Source organism: Diadema antillarum, unplaced genomic scaffold, assembly GCF_040938485.1.
Source record: "Diadema antillarum isolate AM-2024a unplaced genomic scaffold, OU_Dant_1.0 seq00001134_RagTag, whole genome shotgun sequence".
Lineage (NCBI taxonomy): Eukaryota > Metazoa > Echinodermata > Echinoidea > Diadematoida > Diadematidae > Diadema > Diadema antillarum.
The window spans coordinates 307024-327633 of record NW_027271946.1 but is presented as its reverse complement, the minus strand read 5'-3'; positions in this window follow the sequence as shown (position 1 = coordinate 327633).

Sequence of the window (20610 nt, the reverse complement as noted above, 5' to 3'; positions counted from 1 at the left end):
GAAACCTGAAGCTTGTTCTCAACCAAAACTGTATATACGATCCCTTTAAAAGAGCTATGAGGGGATGACATATTCCACTTGTGTATAACATGTCTAATTGTCATCATTTCAGCACACATCATTACTTCGTACGAAAACTGAGAATCTCCATAACTTCTAAGAGTCTGACTTCAACAACTCCCTTTTACTGCAAGTAATAAACTTAGTTCTAACACGGAGAGACATTCCATTTTGATTCTTTGTCTTGTGGGTGTCTCTCCCCCCCCCCCCCACACACAAACACACACCTTTCTCTTTCGCTTTATTTTGACAGTTAAACTGTTGACAATTCCTCCTCTGGTTGTAAACAACGGGAATGCACCTCGAACTCATTGGATAGACACCCAGTGATTAATTGTCTTATGTTCGTGATCTCACACCCAGTGAAAATGTCGTTTTCCAAGGATTCTGTGTTCCGTTGCATGTATACTCTGCGCCTTTTTTAACGTCACAGTAATGATTTCTTATCCAGCGATATAATAATAATAATAATAAGGTCTTATTTACCCAGGGTAGCCTCTTCAGTGTTGCCACTGCTCTACCAGAGGGCCCTGCTATCATTATTACCCCAGCGTTGCCAGGTACCCATTTATACACCTGGGTCGAGAGGGACATAGTGGGTAAAAACATCTTGTCCAAGGACGTAAGACTGGGCGGGATTCGAACTCGGGTCCTCCGAACGGGAGTCGGGAGTCTTATCCATTATGCCACAGCGCCCCATTTCATTTCAAGAAAAAGAAATAGATAAGAATGCCATGTACCCTTTGTTTGATTTCACTCTATGCATTAACGTTTACTTCGACTTTGAGTGAAGTGCCGTTCCGAAGGCCTGCGGGGAGCCTCGAATAACCTTGACAGGCTTGTAAGGTCATACGCCTCGCAGTGAACTTGATTTACAGACGCTGTTACGTCACGCACCTGGTACGTTTGTGGGAACTCGGGACTCACTATAGCGAAGTGGTCCCCCATGGTCTGGCGGTACGAGTCAGCTTCTTATACGTAAGACTCAACGAATACGACACACTATTCTGTCCATTTTAACAAGCAATAAAACAACTGGAAACAAGCCCCGGTGACATCCGGCTATAAAGTATGGCATTGAACCGGCTCTGGATTCGAACAGGTCTTGTCAACAGAGAATACACATCACTTCCTTGGCATTGCTTGTAGTAAGCCAAGGTATTTGATAATTTATTATGTCACTACAAGCCATTTGCGTTATGTCCTTACCGAGTGATTTAGTGTAAGATTACGTTTTGTTGAATGGACGCATGTGTTCAGCCTGCAAGGTTGCACATATCGCATGTATTACGTTCCACGCGGGAAGAACGAACAGTCATTTATGTGTGGAACTCCATACGTCATTTTACACCTGTCTCTGTTATCCCTGTTTTCAACTTTCCCGATTTCCAACGAAACTTCTTACTGCACCTGAGTTCGGAGAGTAGTAGCAGCAATTCAACCAAGAAGACAAAACTTTCTCGGTAAGGGACTGCGCAAGTAGGATTTCTGTGAAAGAGGAAGCATTGTATGTCTGTATCTGGGCTACTTGTCAAACCATTTTATGTTGTTTTGTTTTGGTTTGTTTCTGAATATGTCTATGGCGCATCATCTACAACAACAACAAAAGTAAAGAATAATGGAGAAAAAGCAAAAACAAACAAACAAACAAACAACAACAAAAAATCGTATCGCATGTGGGTCATGCAATAATACTTAAAGCATGAAGCTATTGGTTTGTAGCTTCATGCTTAAAGTGTGCGATGCTAGGCAATGATGTAGTTTTCATCCACCTAAAAGGATTATGTTTGTGTCGGACTTCTGTCCCGCTCGAAGAGACTATAGTCTCTTCGAGCGGGACAGAAGTCCGACACAAACATAATCCTTTTAGGTCCATATATGGACGTCTGTATACCTTCGAGGGATGGATCAAGAATTACGAATCTGACCAACTTTAAACCCGTTCCCTATGGGAGCCTGGGGGCCTAATGGGTGTATTAAGTCTATGGGGATTTAGAATTCAGGATGGAACGGATTACAACAGAACGGACACCAAGAGGAAGCTTTTGAACAGCCAGTTTGGACAGGTAGTCATACACTTTCAAAGGTTCCCTTGTGTTCAGACTGATCATCGACTGATCATTATGTCACAATATCGTCTTTTCGGAGCTGTTCTACTTTTGAAGGTTCAATGACCAAATAATGACTTTAGTTTAAAGGGAATGGCTAGTAACTGATCAGTGGGAATCAGTGGGAATGCTGGGGGATTATTGTTCCAATTCTTGTAGGATTCACTTAAGAGTACATTATATCTGTTGTGTGAAAATTATTTGCTTCAGAACGGTCTCATATTCAAGTAATGTGCAGTTTAATGCCCCGTTACTGTACAGGCATGCTAACCTGGAAACATTAAACTGTACATTACTTGAATATAAGACCATTCTGAAGCAAACAATTTCCACACAACAATTGATATTATGATGTACTCTTAAATGAATCCCACAAGGATTGGAACAATCATCCCCCAGCATTCCCACTGATTCCCACTGATCAGTTACTAGCCATTCCCTTCAAAAAAAAAAAAAAACAAAAAAAAAAAACATGGGGAATGGGGAGGGGGAAAACTAGGGGGAGTGATGGCATGGCAAATTGTGATATTTTAAAACAATCCCAAACTCTAAAAAGACATACTCATTCCTTACTACTGTTCCTCCATTCCTCCTCTAACCATTTCCCTGATACGCTATGTTAGGCTTTCTGATTTCCGTTGGTTCTGATTCCATCACACATGCACTTCAATCGGTTTCCAACTTTAGCTCTCGCTGCTTCCATCACACTGTGTATTATTTTAATGCATAGACTCCTCTATACCTCCACATCTTCAAGCCTAATTATTCGAATTGTGTCACTTTTGAACTTTCGTTTCCTCTTTCCCCAGTGCCCTTCATATTACACAACTCTCTCCTTCACTTCCTCAATTCCAAGAATCGGAGCGGATTCACACGCAGTCAGAATGTCAACAAACCGTGCTCGCCCTGCCGGAAGAAATCTGATCTGACATGACCTCACGGGTTCAGGTGAGCGACCCGACGGATAGACACGGAAATACATGAGTAACCCCTAGACAGCGGCAAAGCGAGGTCACGCCGCACCCCACATTTTCATCCGACGTTTACACTGCGGAGCTGCAAACCATTAACGTAAACAAAAGATCCCGAAACATGCTCCATGATCTAAACATCTTCGCTTGGCTGGTTATCGGGATGATGACCGGTATATTTTGAAATGACTTTTCATTTATTTACATTTCCTCTTTAAAATGTTTAATAAGTTCCAGTGGTTTACCCAAGCGAAGATTCTAGAAATGTCCCTATTTCCCCATCCACCTCCTCAGCGCTTTCCAAAGAAAAAAAACCGTCCACAAACGGTGAAAGATGTTTTGTTTTGATTTGGCGTTTCTTTCTCAATGATACATCAGCTTCAGGAAGCAGCTGGTACCAGGGATTTGAAAATATCCCCTTGTCAGATAAAAAATATCCTCAACTATAGAGAGGTCTCTCCTATAGCTCCCCCACCCACATATCCAACCCTCGTTTGTTTTGAAGGTACGTTTTGATAGATAGCAATATTTCCATCATGATTATTTTCCTGTGATGAATTCATCGCAGATTTATGATTATGACTGCGTTATTCATGTCCGATTGGAGATGAAGCTATCAAAAAACAAACAAACATTGACAACAACAGCACAAAAACAAAAACCGGTATTTACTTTCATGATACTTGTTCGGGGAAAACACATCATGCATCATATTTTAACGTAAGGTAAATCAAGAAATTTAAGTGAGAAACATGACAACTAAAATTCAGAAGTAGAGTCACAGTGGGATTCCAAAGTAAACATCAATCCAGCTAGCTATGTTTTTACCGCTATCAAAGACTTTGAACTTTGACATTTACACCTCTGGCATCCTTACAGTAATTTTGCGTTTGTGTGTGCGTGTGTGTGTGTGTGTGTGTGTGTGTGCGTGCGTGTGTGTGTGTATGTTTGCTTACCTCACACAATATTACTAATAAAATGATAAAATATTGCGAATCCTTAGATCTTTCTTCTTTTCAGTGCAAATTCAATCAGCTCCTCTCTGACGTTGTCTCTATTCTTGCAGCGCTTGATGAGCTCAAGCTGAGCAATGTACTAACGGCTCTCTGAAGTCAATTCATCTCAATTGAAATGATTTAATTCCATATAAAGTAATACAAAACAATACACATAACGCTTACATGAGTACACAATATTGTAAGGAACTTTGAATCACATAAGTTTCAACAAAACATGGATACAATATCATAATGATATCAACTTTGGTTTTTAGATAAATAAACAAGTAAGCAATACAATCTTATTTTGTAACTCTATACGGGTAAGAGGAATTCACAAGAGAAGCATAGCTTGTAAATTTTGTGAATTTACTCTAGAGGAGATGAGGGCATCTCAAGATCCGTCAAGGACTCCGTGTATGAAAATTTTGATTTCATGACGTCAGACGAAACAAACAGAAAGAAAGGACTATGACAAGGACAAGAACGAAAGCAGGGACGGAACAGGCATGAAAACAAACTACAGATAGGCATAACAAAGAAAAGTAATAGGTACCATACTTAGTATACCCTATGTCTTTCAAGTAAGAGATAGGTCTCGTCAAGCTGTTCTTTTCTCAAAGTATGTCCACGAAGAATGATCTATCTTGTAGTAGTAGTCTTGAAGATGTCTACCAGTTCCATTATAGTTCGACCCAGTGTACTTGTTTATTCGTCATTCTATCTGTCCAACATATCCTTAGCATTCTGCTTAAAAGGAACCATATATTAGTAGATTGTAGACGATCCTGCATGGTTTCGTTGATTGTTCGGCTCTCAGCTCCATAAAGAAGCACTGGCCATAACATAGCACTTCGGGTGACATTGTATTGTTGCAACTTTTTTCAAGGATACTCTTCTCTTACAAATTCCAACACGCAAAACAAAAATAACACTGGGAGCCGAGCATTATTTTGTCTGTGCAGCTCCCAGACTGTGGAATGACCTTCCATAAGAAATCAGAAAATCCCCAACTGTAGCAGTCTTTAAATCACGACTCAATTTTTTTTTCATTTAACTGTCTATTATCACCAAGTACATCAGAAGCTTTGGCAGCGTAGAAGATTATTATGTCTACAGGTTTTTGTGCTTTATAAGTTTATATATTATTATAACTTCATGCTGCGCAATGCTCAGACCCATTACATTTTCCTATGCGGTACGTTGTTTATCTAATTTTCGTCTGAAGTGACCCAACTACCTTTCGCGTAGTACTAAAACTCTTCCACTCATTTTAAATCTACTTTGGAATTAAGAAAGTAACTAATAATCACTGTGCCAATCATGGTCAATAACAAGACTGTTATCACATCTCATGATCTGGCTACCCATGGAAAGTGGATTCTGTGAAGGAAGATCCAATAATTGGTGAGTTTTGAAACGCTAAAATCTTCAAAAAAACAAACAAAACTCAAAACAAAACTGTCAGGATTTCTAGTTGAATGATAAAAAAACAACTCCTTCCAACCCTACCCCCCCCCCCCATAAAGGAAAATGTCACACACAAACACACACACACACACACACACACACACACACACACACACATAAAAACAAGCAAAGAAAAAATAAGCATGAAGATTTTTTGGATGCGGCGTATGGATGTGAAAGATGTTGACTGCAATTTTGGGCCATTTAAGTGTACGTCGCGACGCGTCAGACTGTAAACATGCTTTCATACCCATCCCAAATAATTGAAAACACGAATGGTGTAGAATATATCGTGTTCGAGATTTCTGCCGCAGGAAAACAACCCGAAAATAGCGCGGGAAGAAGAAGGAGGCAGCAATAATTAATTACTCGACACAATGCAATAACCATTCATCTCCGAAAATCGGCGCGAACATTTTGGCGCCATGATGTACGCAAAAACAAGATTATCCGACGTCATATATTGACGTAATTTCAGAGCTGGACATGGAAGTTGATTTCTGTAACCGTGTTTTCTTGAGTAAACATGGTTAGCCTGGACATCGTGCTAGTTTTCTAAATATTTGTTTCTTTTAATTCTTCATTTCGTATTAAATGAACCTAGATTTACATCAAAATTCGCTAAGTTCAAAGGTTCAAGGAAAAGGCAAACGATTTTCCCCTAAATCTAGCTGATGAAGTCGTGTAGAGGGCAAGGTTTTTCCCTCGATACTAATGATGACCGCCAAACGTTTTTATAGTAATGGGGAACAAATGACATATAATCATAAAGTGACCTGGGACAATTTAAGGGCATTTCATGCATCTGCGCCATTTCCATGCCCGTTGTACATGATCATATCTTGTGATTCGAGTAAATCAATATTTCTGAAAACGAAAAAGAAAAAGAGAACAGAGTCGTAAAGAGAGCCAAAGTCAGTATCAGCCTGATTCTGAATGTTTGATTTACAACCGCTCGAACTCGACCAAGGTCATTGTAGTTCTAGTTGTACGCCAACGCGATTTACACACGGCTTTCCTGAAAACTGTGGGTGAAAGTTTTACATGTTCTCTTTGGCGTTTCTCATTGGTCGTATCAAATCGCATATGCAAATTAGAAAAGGTGATGGCCTTTGATGATGTCACCTCACAACTGTTCATAGTTTTTTTTTTTCTTCATAGAATTTAGAAAGTATGATCTAACTTGAAATATACATACATAAAACACACCAACACACACATGTATGTATGTATGTATGTATGTATATATATATGTATATTATATATATCATATTTCTCGCAGGTGTATAATAATTTTCTTGCGACCATGTTTGACCGTCACGTGACCTTCGAAGGTAAACGACGAACGAGCTCTTGAGACAAGATAAAATCTCTGACGTCTTGAAATGCCTGAAGCTGAAAGTTCATTCACCTTTCATTTCTAAGGTTACCATGGGGAATAGTTCATGACAAATTCTATATCAACATAAGCTCTCCCTCGAGTCGGAGTCAAAGGTGCAAGGTCGATCGAACCACAAAATCTTGGTCCAGAACCAGCTCGGAGCGACGGAGAGGAAAATCTGGAAAATCCTGACGTGTCTTCGTAAAATGTCATTTCATTTTCATATCGAGTCAATTTTTATTTTCATGTTTCTCAATGACAAAAAAAAATGTATATAGGGCCTAGATGTCGAATGAAGAGAAACATTGGAATAAAATGTGGAAACGATAACTACATTATCATGTAGTGACATCCATCGTTTAACCGACTAACGAGACATCACCAAAAATGGAGACTCAAAATGACAGACATAGAACAAGAAGTTTTGATTCGAGTCCAACACGAGTCCAACCTCAGCTTCAGACCGATGCGCAATGGGTAGCATGTATAATCCTCCATAAGGATACAGGTTCAAGGTTGAGTAGCTCGACATAACTTCCCCTGTACCACCTAATTGGCTGTAGTCTTGTAGAAAAAACAGAAACAAAGCCTTAATATGAGACGACAACAAATGTGGGATGACACAGATATAATAACACAAATATATTAACTCCATGAACTCGATCATTTGAAGACCACTTATGGTTTCCGAACAGTTTTAGTGACTTTGCACCAACTGATGGTCTCACTCAGGCACGAAATTTTCCATGATGACACAATTTAAACAAAGCAAGCAAATGAAAAAAAAAGTAAATGTCGCAAACATCCACACATTCACACCCAAATTAAGAGCTTTCATGTCCTAAAATTTGACAAGTGGACAGGTGTTTCCACTCAAACTCCCGTCAGGGACCCAAACTTTTGTTTGTGGTCGTTTTTGTGACTCAAATCTACCTAGTTCTCGTTAATTCCAAGGAGGTGAGTATCCGTATGAAGGATATACTACTATACAGTTCCTAATTCCAAGGGGTCTTCAATCCGAAAATGAAATAAAGTTCGCCATTTCGAAGCCTTGTTAAACCAAAAAATGAAAAAAAATGTTCGTTATGCCGAAGGTTAGTTGTTCAAAAGGTTCGTTAATCCGAAAATGAAATGAAGCTGGTTATTCTGAAGGTTAATTTATCTGTAAAGCCAGGGTTACACCAAAGCCGAATACTCCCGAATAAATTTGGACCGATTCTGCCCGAATATGGCCTGAATCGGATGGATTGTGTGGATTCGGAACCTATTCGTCTCCGATTCGGGGAACTCCCCGAATCAGAGACGAATATGTTCCGAATAGGTCCCAAATCAGAGCAAAATCGCCAATATGGCTATATTTGAGAGGCTATTCGGGTCATTCTGGCCGCTCAATCGACCTATTCGGCCGTATTCTGACCTATTCGGCTCACTCGCCTGTATTCTGCTCTGTGTTCGGGTAACGACTAGGATGGATTCGGGGAGGTATTCGGGGCATTCTGGGCAGATTCGGCTCTATTTGTGATATTCGGGTCTATTTGGCTAGATGATTCGGGCCGTTACTCCCCTGATGATAAGAATAGGCCCGAATCTGTCCAGAATGCCCCGAATGCCTCCCCGAATCCAACCGAATTCCATCTGAATACATCCCGAATGTGGCCCGAATGAAATTTGTCGGGGCCACATTCGGGCGTAGTTTTGAGGGTATTCGGCTGGTTTTGAACATTTCAAAACGAGCCGAATCCCTCCACAAATGTTCCAGAATCCCTCCCGAATTTTCGCCCATTCGGGGAAGTAGAAAAGAATGCTCCCGAATCCACCCGAATATGTATATTCGGGTGGATTCGCAGCTGATTCGGCTCCGGTGTAAACGTGGCTTAAACGAAATAATGTTCGTCATTCCGAAGGTTCATTAATTGGAAAATGAAATTAGGTTCGGTTTTTTTTTCCTTATTTCGAAGGTTCGTGATGTCCGAAGGGGGAAAAACCCGTCACTCCGAAGAGCCATTACTCCGAAAACAAAATAATTATAGGTTAGTAATTCCGAGGGTTATATAATATATACGTCCGTCGTCCGTCCGTCGTCCGTCCGTCGGTCCGTCCGTCCGTCGTCCGTCCATAACGCTACAAAAACTTGAATAACTCTCTACTGAGGACTTCAATTTAAATCTAATTTGGAGGGAAGAGTGTTTATGCAAAGTTACACATTTTACCAAACATGAAGTACATCTCAAGGTCAAAGATCACAGGCAGGGGTCAATGAACTTTAGGGCCCAATGTTAAGTTTTTACGGCGCGTTTCGATTATGGCTCATAACTTTTAATGTATATCTCTGTTTGTGACGAAACTTGGATGGCAGATGTCCCTTGGGGAGTTGAAGGTCACCATAAGACCAAAAGTCACAGACAGGAGTCAACGAACTTTTAGGGCCCAATGTTAAGTCTTTACTGCGCGTTTCGATTATGGCTCATATCTTTTGTTCCCTATGTCCGTTTGTGACCAAACTTGGACGGTAGATGCGCTGAACACTATATAGTGGAAGGGGCGCTGTGCGCACTTAACGTGCATTCTACACCGAAAAGCCACTACGCTCGTGTTTTACTGTGGGTACAAGTTTTGAAGTCACCGAAAGTGCTGGCCGGTGGCGGCCATTTTGGGACTTTGCTACGGGGCACCAATAAGGTGCCAAGTGTTACATGGCTATTCCTGTACGAAATGAATAATTTTGTCTACAAAATGGCATTTTGAAATCAGTCATTCCGTTGAAGAAATGTTCATTTTGTCATAAAACCAGTTGTTTTGTTATAAGACATGTTCATCTTGTCGACTAAAGAGCCATTTCGTGGTGAAATAATCCATGCGATTCCTGGCGCCCCATAATTTACACCAACGTGACTTTCCACTGAGGAACGCACGCTTCTTCTGCATACTGCACAACAGTCGCATATAGTAAAGTGGGTGGGTTCTAAATGTGCAGTCCTAAAATGGCAGCGCCAACTAAAGCAAAGCACTGCGCGTAGCGTCACTTTCACTATACAGAGTTCAGTGGGTAAATGTCCCTTGGGGAGTTGAAAGTCATCACAAGGTTAAAGGTCACAGACAGGGGTCAACGAACTTTTAGGGCCCAATGTTAAAGGACAAGTTCACCTTCATAAACATAACGATTGAGAGAATGAAGTGATATTAGTAGAACACATCATGGAAAGTTTGAGGAAAATCGGACAATCCGTTCAAAAGTTATGGATTTTTGAAGTTTTTGTGCAGTAACCGCTGGATGAGAAGACTACTGCAGTGTATGAATAACTTAGATGTCACATGCGTACAACAATATAAGGAAAATATAAAGAGAATTTCACAAAATTTCATCTTTTGAAAAAAGTACACATTCCCATGACTCATTACCGACATATGTTACGGGTAATATTATTCCCCCTGCCTTTAGAAAGAGGCAAGTCAAGTGCTCTTTTATTATGCGAAAAAAGTGAAAATATGTTGAATTTTCTTTACATTTTCTTTATACTGTTGTACGCATATGACTCACAAGCTGTAGTAGTCTCCTCATCCAGCGGTTCCAACACAAAAACTTCAAAAATTCATAACTTTTGCATCGATTGTCCAATTTTCCTCAAACTTTCACTGATGTGTTCTGCTAATATTGTTGCATTCTCTCAATCCTTATGTTTAAAAAGGTGAACTTGTCCTTTAAGTTTTTACAGCGCGTTTCGGTTATGGCTCATAAATTTTGATCCCGCTATGTCTGTTTGTGACCAAACTTGGCTGGTAAATGTCCCTTGGGGAGTTAAAGGTCACCACAACGTCAAAGGTCATAGGCGGGGTCAATGAACTTCCGAGAGTTAGAAAATATTCATTTCTTCTTCGCGAATGGGCGAGACACATTTTGGCACTTGCCTTGTTGTAATAACGAACCTTATTTCATTTTTTGATTAACAAACCTTCAGAATAACGAACCTCCGGAAAAACGCCATAATTGTTGAAATTAATCAACCCCTTTTCTTTTTCGGATAGGGAATTGTGTGAACCTCAGGAATAATCAACCTTATTTCCTTTCCGGATTTACGAACCTTCGGAATAACGAACATCACCTGGCAAAACAGGTTTTCTGCCTAATCAATAAAGAGAAATTAGGAATTTATTTCCTTTTAGATCATGTTGAAAACTCATCTTCAACACTGTTCAAGTGTAATTAAGTGCACTACCTTGCATAATGCAATATTGTACGAAGTAGTGATATTTGGCGAAGGGATTAATTTGTTCGTTGTTTAAATGATTTGCTAATCTTGTCTAATCTGCCTTCTAAATTTGCCTGTTTATGAACAATTCTGGACAGGCAAAATTTGAATAAAAAAGACAAACTATTTAGGCCTACAGGCACAACATTCCCGCCCTTCCCTGCCTCTACGATATCGGAGACAAGATCCGTAGCCCTGATTGGTCCATCATGTTGGATGGATAATTAAAAGGGAACAAAAGAGGACATTATCTACCATTCCGTGAATATCCAGAGCACTCACAATTTGCGTGGTTATGATATCCGAACAGAACTATTTATTTACTTTTGAGAAAAGCGTAAGCTATTTTGCGAATCGAAAGAGAAAGCGGAAAAAATACTTTTCTGTTTGGCTTACCATAGCGAAGACGACATGCGTGACCAGTGAAAGGAAAGTCGTACATTTATTATAACAGAGAGAAATGAAGACAGAGAGAGAGAGAGGGAGAGAGAGAGGGAGAGGGAGAGAGAGAGAGAGAGAGAGAGAGAGAGGCGTGGTAGAGAAAGGGGAAAAGGCGAAATGAGTCTTCTGACCTTTTAAGTCACGTTCCGTTTTGTTTTGTTTTGTTTTTTTTTAAAGCAAACGAATAGGCAATGCTTGCTTGTTCTTCAGATATTTGCCTCCATTAAAATTTCATCGATTTGTCACACAAAATGCCAGGCTTTCATCATGTATGCATGTTTATAGGTAGACATTCGCTTAATTTGGGTGGAGTGAAAGTCATATTCTTACGTGAAAGGAGGAGGCTTATGAATAAATTTGGATTTTTTTTTTTACTTTTCTGATTTGGTCATTTTCTATTATTTGTCCTGTAGAAAATTGTCATTAAAGAAGTATTTGAGATTTTGATGTTCATTGACTCAAAGATGAATGCATGATCACTATACAAACATGCTACTGTATTATGTTACGACTAAGAAGTAACCATGGCATTTTACACAGTACACTGCACTTGCAAATTTTCTGGAGTGTCTGTTTTCCCTATACTATCAATGCATTTCTTTCTGGGGGTGGTGATGTGTTCAGAATGGGAGTGCTAAAATGTTCACACAATAAAATCAGGACTGAGATATGGAAGCAGTCAGGGAGATGCTACTGTGATACATGCTTTTCAAGAGGTGAAAATGATTCCCAAATCAGCCTCAAATCAGAAGGCTTTTACTTTCTCTTCAGGGAGCCTTCTACTTTAAGGGGAATTTTATCCCCAAGCATAATGTAATGATTATAAAATTATATTATATATTATCTATATTATGCTATTTTTTTTTTAGTGAATTGAGAAATAATAGGAAAAAAAAAGCCAGTGAAGTTTAAGGAATATATAGACGATCCGTTCGAAAGTCAGGTGTTCATCCAACATTGTCCAAGATCTGCCGTCACCGCGGGAAAAGAAAGCTATAACTTACAGTCCGTGATATCACGGTAGGGGAACAACAAAATATAGAGAAAATTACACAAAGTTTCTTTCTTTCCTTTTTTCTTTTTTAAAGAACATATTCTCTCGACTTTTCGTAAACTTCTGTGGAGGGTGATATAATACCCCTCCCTTCTGCTGAAGGGACGTCATGCTCTCCTTCGTTGCATCATCTAAAATAAATACTAACCTTTTCGTAGCCGTCTCCGGCCGAAACTCGCCCGCCTCGAGTGTTCCCGGTTTACCGTCCCTACGCCCTCAGTGAGGACCTCGCTTATGTCATCAAACTCGCCACTTGTGACCAATAAAGTGAAACTTTCCGACTTTGCCTCCGCGCAGCGACGCCCACATTAAGTCGTGACCCAATTTTCCCGAAGTCACGCAGCGGTCACTTGGCGCAAAAAGTGCGTCGGGTAGCCTGCATGCAAGGCTACACTTGCACTCACTATTAATATGACCGCTGAAAAAAGAAATGTTGCATACACTGTATTATACAAGTGATGAGGCCACACATGCCGAGAAGATAACGGCGATGAGACACAATGGACGACATTGCAGTGATATAGTCTCTTATAGATATCTGTGATAAACTGAAGCGGAACTTTATCGTAAAGTATTAGGATACTTACAAATCGTGGCAATAAGTTGTGGAAATTATCATTCGTGTTTACCAGCAGCTCACATATACTCCTTGATCGACGTTACAGATGAAAGGCAATGGACTTCAAGGGGTTCTTGTCTTTTAAGTAAAATACTGGCTATTGAGGTGATAGAGGAGATTGTTCTTCCAGGAGATAAATGAACGCCGAAATCGTAGTTTTTTTTTTCTCTCTCTTTTTTTTTTGTGTGTTTTGTTCGTGTGTTCATTTGTTTGTTAGTTGTTGTTTTTGCTTTTTATGCCTCCGCCACGAAGTGGTGCCGGAGGCATTATGTTTTCGGGTTGTCCGTCCGTCCGTCCGTCCTTCCGTCCGTCCGTCCGTCCTTCCGTCCGTCCGTAATGAATTTTGTGGACGAGGTAACTATCAAAACCTGTTGAGGTATCCTAATGAAACTTGGCATGTATGTGTATTAGGGGGTGAAGTTGTGCCTATCAACTTTTGGGTGCACATGCTCAAGGTCAAAGGTCAAAAGGTCAAGGTCAAATACATAAAATTTCACTATTTCCGCCATATCTATTGAATGCCTGAAGATATTTTCTTGAAACTTAGTGTATACATGTATTACCCAATTAAGATTCTCTGGTGAAGGTTTGGGTCATGAGGTCAAAGGTCAAAGGTCAAAAGGTCAGGGTCAAATACATAAAATTTCACTCTTTCCACCATATCTATTGAATGCCTTAAGATATTTTCTTGAAACTCACTGTATATATGTATTACCCAATTAAAATTCTCTGGTGAAAGTTTGGGTCTTGAGGTCAAAGGTCAAAAGGTCAAGTAAAAATATTCAAACTTCTTTTTTTCTCCGTACCTTGGAAAATTTTTCAAGGTATCTTCATGGAACATACTGACTGGAATTGATTATCTAGAGAATGTAGGGTTCATGGGGTCAAAGGTCAGGGGTCAAAGGTCAAGTGCAACACTTCAAAATTTTACTATTTCCCTCATATTTATGCAATGCCAGCAGGGTTATTTTTTTTACACTTGGTGTATGCATGTGTAACCTAATAGAAATTCGCTGGAAAGTTTTTTTTTTCTTCTTTTTTTGCCTCAAAGGTCAAAAGGTCAAAGATCAAGTGAAAGTACTGAACTAACTTTTTCCTCCATAGTACTTAGTACTTAGTACTTAGTACTTAGTACATATTATGCATGTTCTACCTGAAAGTGATTATCTTATGAATTTTAGGGTCAAGGGCCAGATGAAAATGGTAACAATTTACTATTCAATTCAGAAATTAACACCAATTCTCCACACCTGTACCTTAAAAATTACTCAATGCCTAAATGTATGAATGGGTCAAAGTCAAGTTAAAGTCCTTAAATCCCTAGATACATGCTCTCCTATTCATCCAATTAAACCTAGGTCAAGGAAGGTGAACATTCAACACATTTGTGACAAATTTGTTGTTTCAATATTTTGCCAATTTTGTGAAAATGTAATCACACATTGTCCACATGTACTATCTAGACCTATTGGGAAAATCATGAATTATGGCGGAGGCATACCAGTCGCCAAAGCGACATTTCTAGTTTTAGTTTAGCACCATGGGTTATTTCATCTCAATTTCAAGCTTCGGATTTACGACAAAAACCAAAAACAGTCGTACGTGTATAAAGAAGCGCACCTACCCACTGACTTTGCATTGTATCGCACATTACATATACTGGGAGTGGCATTTCACCAGTAGCCGCGGTTGCTCATTCTTCCAATAAACATATACAATAGATACATGTTGAAGAAAACAAACAAACAACCAAACCCTTGTATAATGCCGATATTTGTGCCAAACTTAACAAAACTGCTTGCACCAAGACTAAGTCCAAGGTTGTAAACCCAACCCGGACCGGTTGGGAATTTTATGGAGGTCAGTGTCCGAGAAAAGCCGTTTCTTCGGACGACAGAAACTAGTAAAAGTTCCACAGTTCCCTGTTGAGAGAGAAAGCACCCAAAAATTCCGCAGAAATCAATACTCGTAGAGAAGAGGGAGGGGGCTTTATCATTCTTGTACAAGTACCCTAACAATAAGAGGAATGTCGGCGAAGAAGCGACAGAAAGAACTTTGCCTTTTTGTGACTTGATTTAATTGATAGAATATGAACCTTCTTTAAGAGGTCTGCGCTTCCTGCGTCTGCGTTTGCCCATGGATTTATGCCGAGCTAGACAACGGTCAACATTGATCCACGCCACTGCAGGAGGTTGGCCGAACAGTCCGGCGAGGCCAAAGGAACCTGCCTCTCCTTTCCGTCTGGTCTTGTCCCTTTCTTCTTTCTCTTCATCTCTCAATCTATGTCTCTGTCTCTCTTCATCCTTCTATCTATTCATCCATCCATCTATCCATCCATCTATCTATGTATCTGTCATCTTTCTTTCACCTCTCTTTCTCTCTCCCTCTTTCCAATTCCTGCCGAATTCTTCAGAAGATGACAAAGTCAACACAGCAAGCCCTTGGGTTTATGCAACAATCCTGTTCGAGTTAACGTTGTTCCCGACCACTACCTACGCTAAAAGTAACCATTAATTGTTTTGAATGGCAATTTCTTGGACACAATACTTGTGAAATGATCAACAATCTTCGAGGACTGTTAAAGGGAAGATAAACCCCAAGAACAATGTGGAATGAGTGAAAGCAGTAGCATTAGTAGAACACATCAGTGAAAGTTTGAAGAAAATCGGACAATCGATGCAAAAGTTATGAATTTTTAAAGTTTTGATGTTGGAACCGCTGGATGAGGAGACTACTAGAGGTTATGACGTATGAGTGGACAACAATACCAAGAAAATCTAAAGAAAATTCTGCAAAAATCCATTTTTCATGAAAATTACAAATTCCATCAACTTAATATTGATATATGTTAGGGGTAGCAATTATTCCCCCTGCTTTCTGAAAGCGGTTGGTCCATTGTTTTTTCATAATTCTAGAAAAGTGAATTTTTGTTGAATTTCCTTTATATTTTCTTTGTATTGTTGTCCACTCATACGTCATATCCTCTAGTAGTCTCCTCATCCAGCGGTTCCAACACCAAAACTTTAAAAATTCGTAACTTTTGCATCGATTATCCGATTTTCCTCAAACTTTCACTGATGTGTTCTACTAATGTTGCTGCTTTCACTCAATCCACATTGTTCTTTGGGTTTACCTTCCCTTTAATGACTTTTAGACACCTCCACAAATCAGTTGTAAAGATATAGAGCCTATAGATAAAGGTGCAGTTGACAGGAACCCGCAAAGGAGAACCAATACCTTAATTGTGATGGTGCAATTTTGTGTTTTGAGTAATGACGAGTTTCGGGTTACTAGTGTTCCACCCATTTCTCGATGGTTGCCCTTGCGTCCAAGAGAACAATTATGAATAGGATGACACTTCAAACAATTTTAGCCAGGTTTTAACTTTAGACGGTTTTCAGTCAGCCTTTACCAACTTTATTCCAGAATCAAGTCTGTCTACCTTTCTGTCTCTTCCTTTTGCCCATTGTCCTGTAGCAACTCCCAGTTTTGCAAATCTTCGTCATCGCCTGTCCATGTAATCAATGTAAAGAAACAGCTAGGTACATTTCAACAACAACGCCATTTATTGTTCGAGGAAATTAGTACTAGTGTGTGATTTTCCGCCCCTGTCCTTTCAAACAGATAGAGTAAGAGAAACTAGCTCATATTTATGATCAAACCAGTTCAGACGTCTTCATTAATAATAATTCGCTAACTCCCTCGGTCAGGCCAGACATGACGGAATGTGCCGCGGCAAACGTCGTCCGAGGTCACCGGAACGACACGTTCGTCAGACAAGAATCTCCAATCGGCCGTGAATTAATTGCAAGATGAATGGGGGGCGAATTATTTCGTCATCCTTCATAGGGCTTGCAGACTGCTTTATGTATGCCTGCGCGCCAATATGCATTTCATGTGGTGTGCTCTACTGAACTATCTATTACTACCTAAACATCTGTCGCTGTCCTTGCGGTTTGTCATTCACAACTTGTGGCCTGTACCATGCCAGAGATTATCCACAGTATCCGCTCCTAAGTTAGAAAAAAAAGGGGGAGGAGAGAAAGATGAACATAAAAGTAATTCATACATTTTTGCCTTTTATGTAGGCATGAATTAATCGAACAGCTGGATCATTTTTACGGTTTGGAAAACAGGTCAAGAAAAAAGAAGAGGAAAGAGACGGAGACAGAGAATCGAACAGTCTGGCTGCTACAGTGCTAGTGCGTATATAAAAGATGAACAACAAAGGATTATTTCGCCACCAACTACTGCAGGGGGCGCTGACGTGCCTTTGGTATTTGACTGGAATAATGAGTTGATGTCAATTAAAACACAAATGCGCGTTGCACCCTCGAAACGCCATAAATAGAAACAGCAAATACGTTAAACAATGCACTGCATATTTGTGGCGATTTTCTCACTCAAACGGTCCAATCCAGCCCCCTTCCCCAATATGCCCCCTTTCATCCCGAGGACAACTCCATAATAGCGGATCGGAAATTCTTAGCTTTGTGATAATATAATAGCTTCCTCGCTCCTTTGTCGCCGACAAATAGAATCGGTCCGTTTACGTGCCAATTGTCATGATGACTCCACTTTTGTCATTCAATTGAATATTTTTCTTTCTCTGTCTAGCGATAGCTTTGAATGAATGCCGCAAGCAGTATTCTATCAACATTGCGAGCAAAGACATTATACTTTGTGATATCAGTTTTTCTTTCCCTCCCCCCCCCCCCCCCCCCCCCCCCCACCGGAACATCCGGCCGATTCAAAGGAGCTAAGAGAACACTCAAAACCCCTATATGCATGGGCAGGGTAAGATATCATCATCATTGGTTTTTAGAAGAATCACAAGTGAATTTCGTTTTCTTTGATGTTTTACGCGAGCAGTCAATGCTCATTCACATTCTCTTTCCAAGGACTTTCCTCTTTTGTGTCATAGACGGCATACATCATTGGTTCGCGTACACCACACATCGACTGTCTCGGTAGAAGAAATGAACCGATGCCTTAATTTCTTTCTCCATATTTTTTTTTTTTTTTGTATCATCAAACCAAGAAGATCGTGTGATGATACGCCTTGATAACAACCAAGTCCCCTTGCTTCATGTCGATAATTGTGATTTGGATGAGATGCTTGATTAATTGGTACTTGCGAGTTGGGACGAGGCTAATAAGCCCTTATACTTAATTCTTTTTCTTTACCTGCCGCACGATAACAAATCAGCACAAGTTTTGCGCACATGTTTCAGTGGCAAGATAGGAGGAATGATTGATACGAGAATGATGATGAAAAATGAAAAAGTTTTAAATAATAATGATGAAACACTCTTTTACCACTACTTTCACCATTATCATTTATTCCGTCATATTTATTCCGTCATATTTAAACAGGGTAGTCCCCTCAGTTTCTCAACTGCTTTCCAGGGGAGCCCTGTGTACATAAACATGATAAAACACTGGATTATTATCACCATCGTTATTACATTGATGATAATGACTGGATAAAGCATATGTAACATCATCATAATTACTTCCACATTTAACATTATTCTCATCATAATCATGATTTTTAGTAGTAGCGTTAATCACCATGGTGATGAAAGTGAGTTTAATATTTTCCTAATGATGACGATGATGCGAGGCAATTGATTTCGTCACCTACTCACATCCACAAACGTATTTTGGGAGTTTTGATATCGTTTATCCAATTGACCTTTTATTTGATCAACTGAACGTCATAATACTGCAGAGTTGTATACTTTACACAGGGGATTGATGACCGGCGAGGTTCATGTCCTGTACAGGTAAGGATCTTTGTACAAATTCACTCAGAGGGAATAGTTCATTTTTCCCCCATCTGCAAATTTCTCGAAATAATCTATGTGTGCATCATAAGCTATTTTGGCGGCCTATGTAATTATTTGATTTATTTTGGCCCAAAGATCATAACAGGAAATAGTAGATCTGGATAACTAGAACCAACAACGCTGACCTGACGTTAGTACATTGTGTAAAAGCGACTTGTGTAAATATCAAAACACATTCAATTCAATTCAATAAAGGAACCGTGGTACGCGGCAATGCGATAAAAATATCACTCTTTTGACGTCAGTTTAATTACAATTTTGATTGAGTGAATTGAGGGTGTTTTTCAGGTGAGTATAGACAGCCTACTCCTGTCCACCCTGGCCATTTTGTTTAAACATGCCCGGCAGATTCACTTCTTTCAAATTGTCCGTTTGAGCACGCCATCACGTTCCCGTACACCATCACTGCCCCGATGACGTGAACGATCAGTCTCAGGGGGTGGGTGGTAAATCAATGCGTGATAATGCATCGTAATTGCTTGCCATACAGGGGAGTGTTTCTGCCTGTTTTCTTTTTTTTTTTCATAAGGAACAGAAAAAAAAAATGTCAGCTGAATCGTCGCAAATAATATCGATTTGAGTGATAACATTTGTCCAGGCATATGGCGAAACGGAACAACAAGAAACGGATATCATATCCGGGTATGAGTTATTTATACGGTACCTGCAATGTGCATCACACGACGTTTGAAATATTATTTACATTCGCGGCGGAAGAGACCGCGCCAAAAGATTTCACGCGCGCTTTCTTATATCAACGCATAAAGATTGGAAAGAAATAGGAAGTTATGAGAGGAAAACGAAAAATACACGGGGAAAAACGTCAAACAGCAGAGGTCGGATCACCCACGAAAAGAAGAGAGAGAGAGAGAGAGATTGAGAGAGAGGGAGAGAGAGAACAAAAAAGTGATATGCTGACCGCCCCCTGGGCGACCCTTGAGTAATTTCTCAAGATAAAGTGGGATGATTGAAATAATTGTAGTAACCCCTTTGATAAACCTTGAATCGGTATTGGCTTCAAGCCAAGAGGGTGGACGCAAAAGGAAAGCGTAGGCCACTGACTCTTGCCAAGTTGAAAGGGAATCGGGTTCTCCACCGTATAGCTCTCAACGCCTCTTGGTACCCATTGGCCCGAATTCACGAAGGTGGTACAAATGAAACCATGGTTTAAACCATGGACAAAAACCATGGAGCGCCAAGTGTCGCACGGAAAATTTCGTGACGAAATTTGTCATTACGTCGACAAAATGACCGTTTCGTCAACGAAATTATAATTTCGTGGACGAAACGTTCATTTAGTTACAAAATGCTTTCATTTCGTTACAAAATAATCATTTCATTGACGAAAAGACTGATTTCGTAATGAAATATTCCGTGCGACACTTGGCGCTCCATGGTTTTTTGTCCCT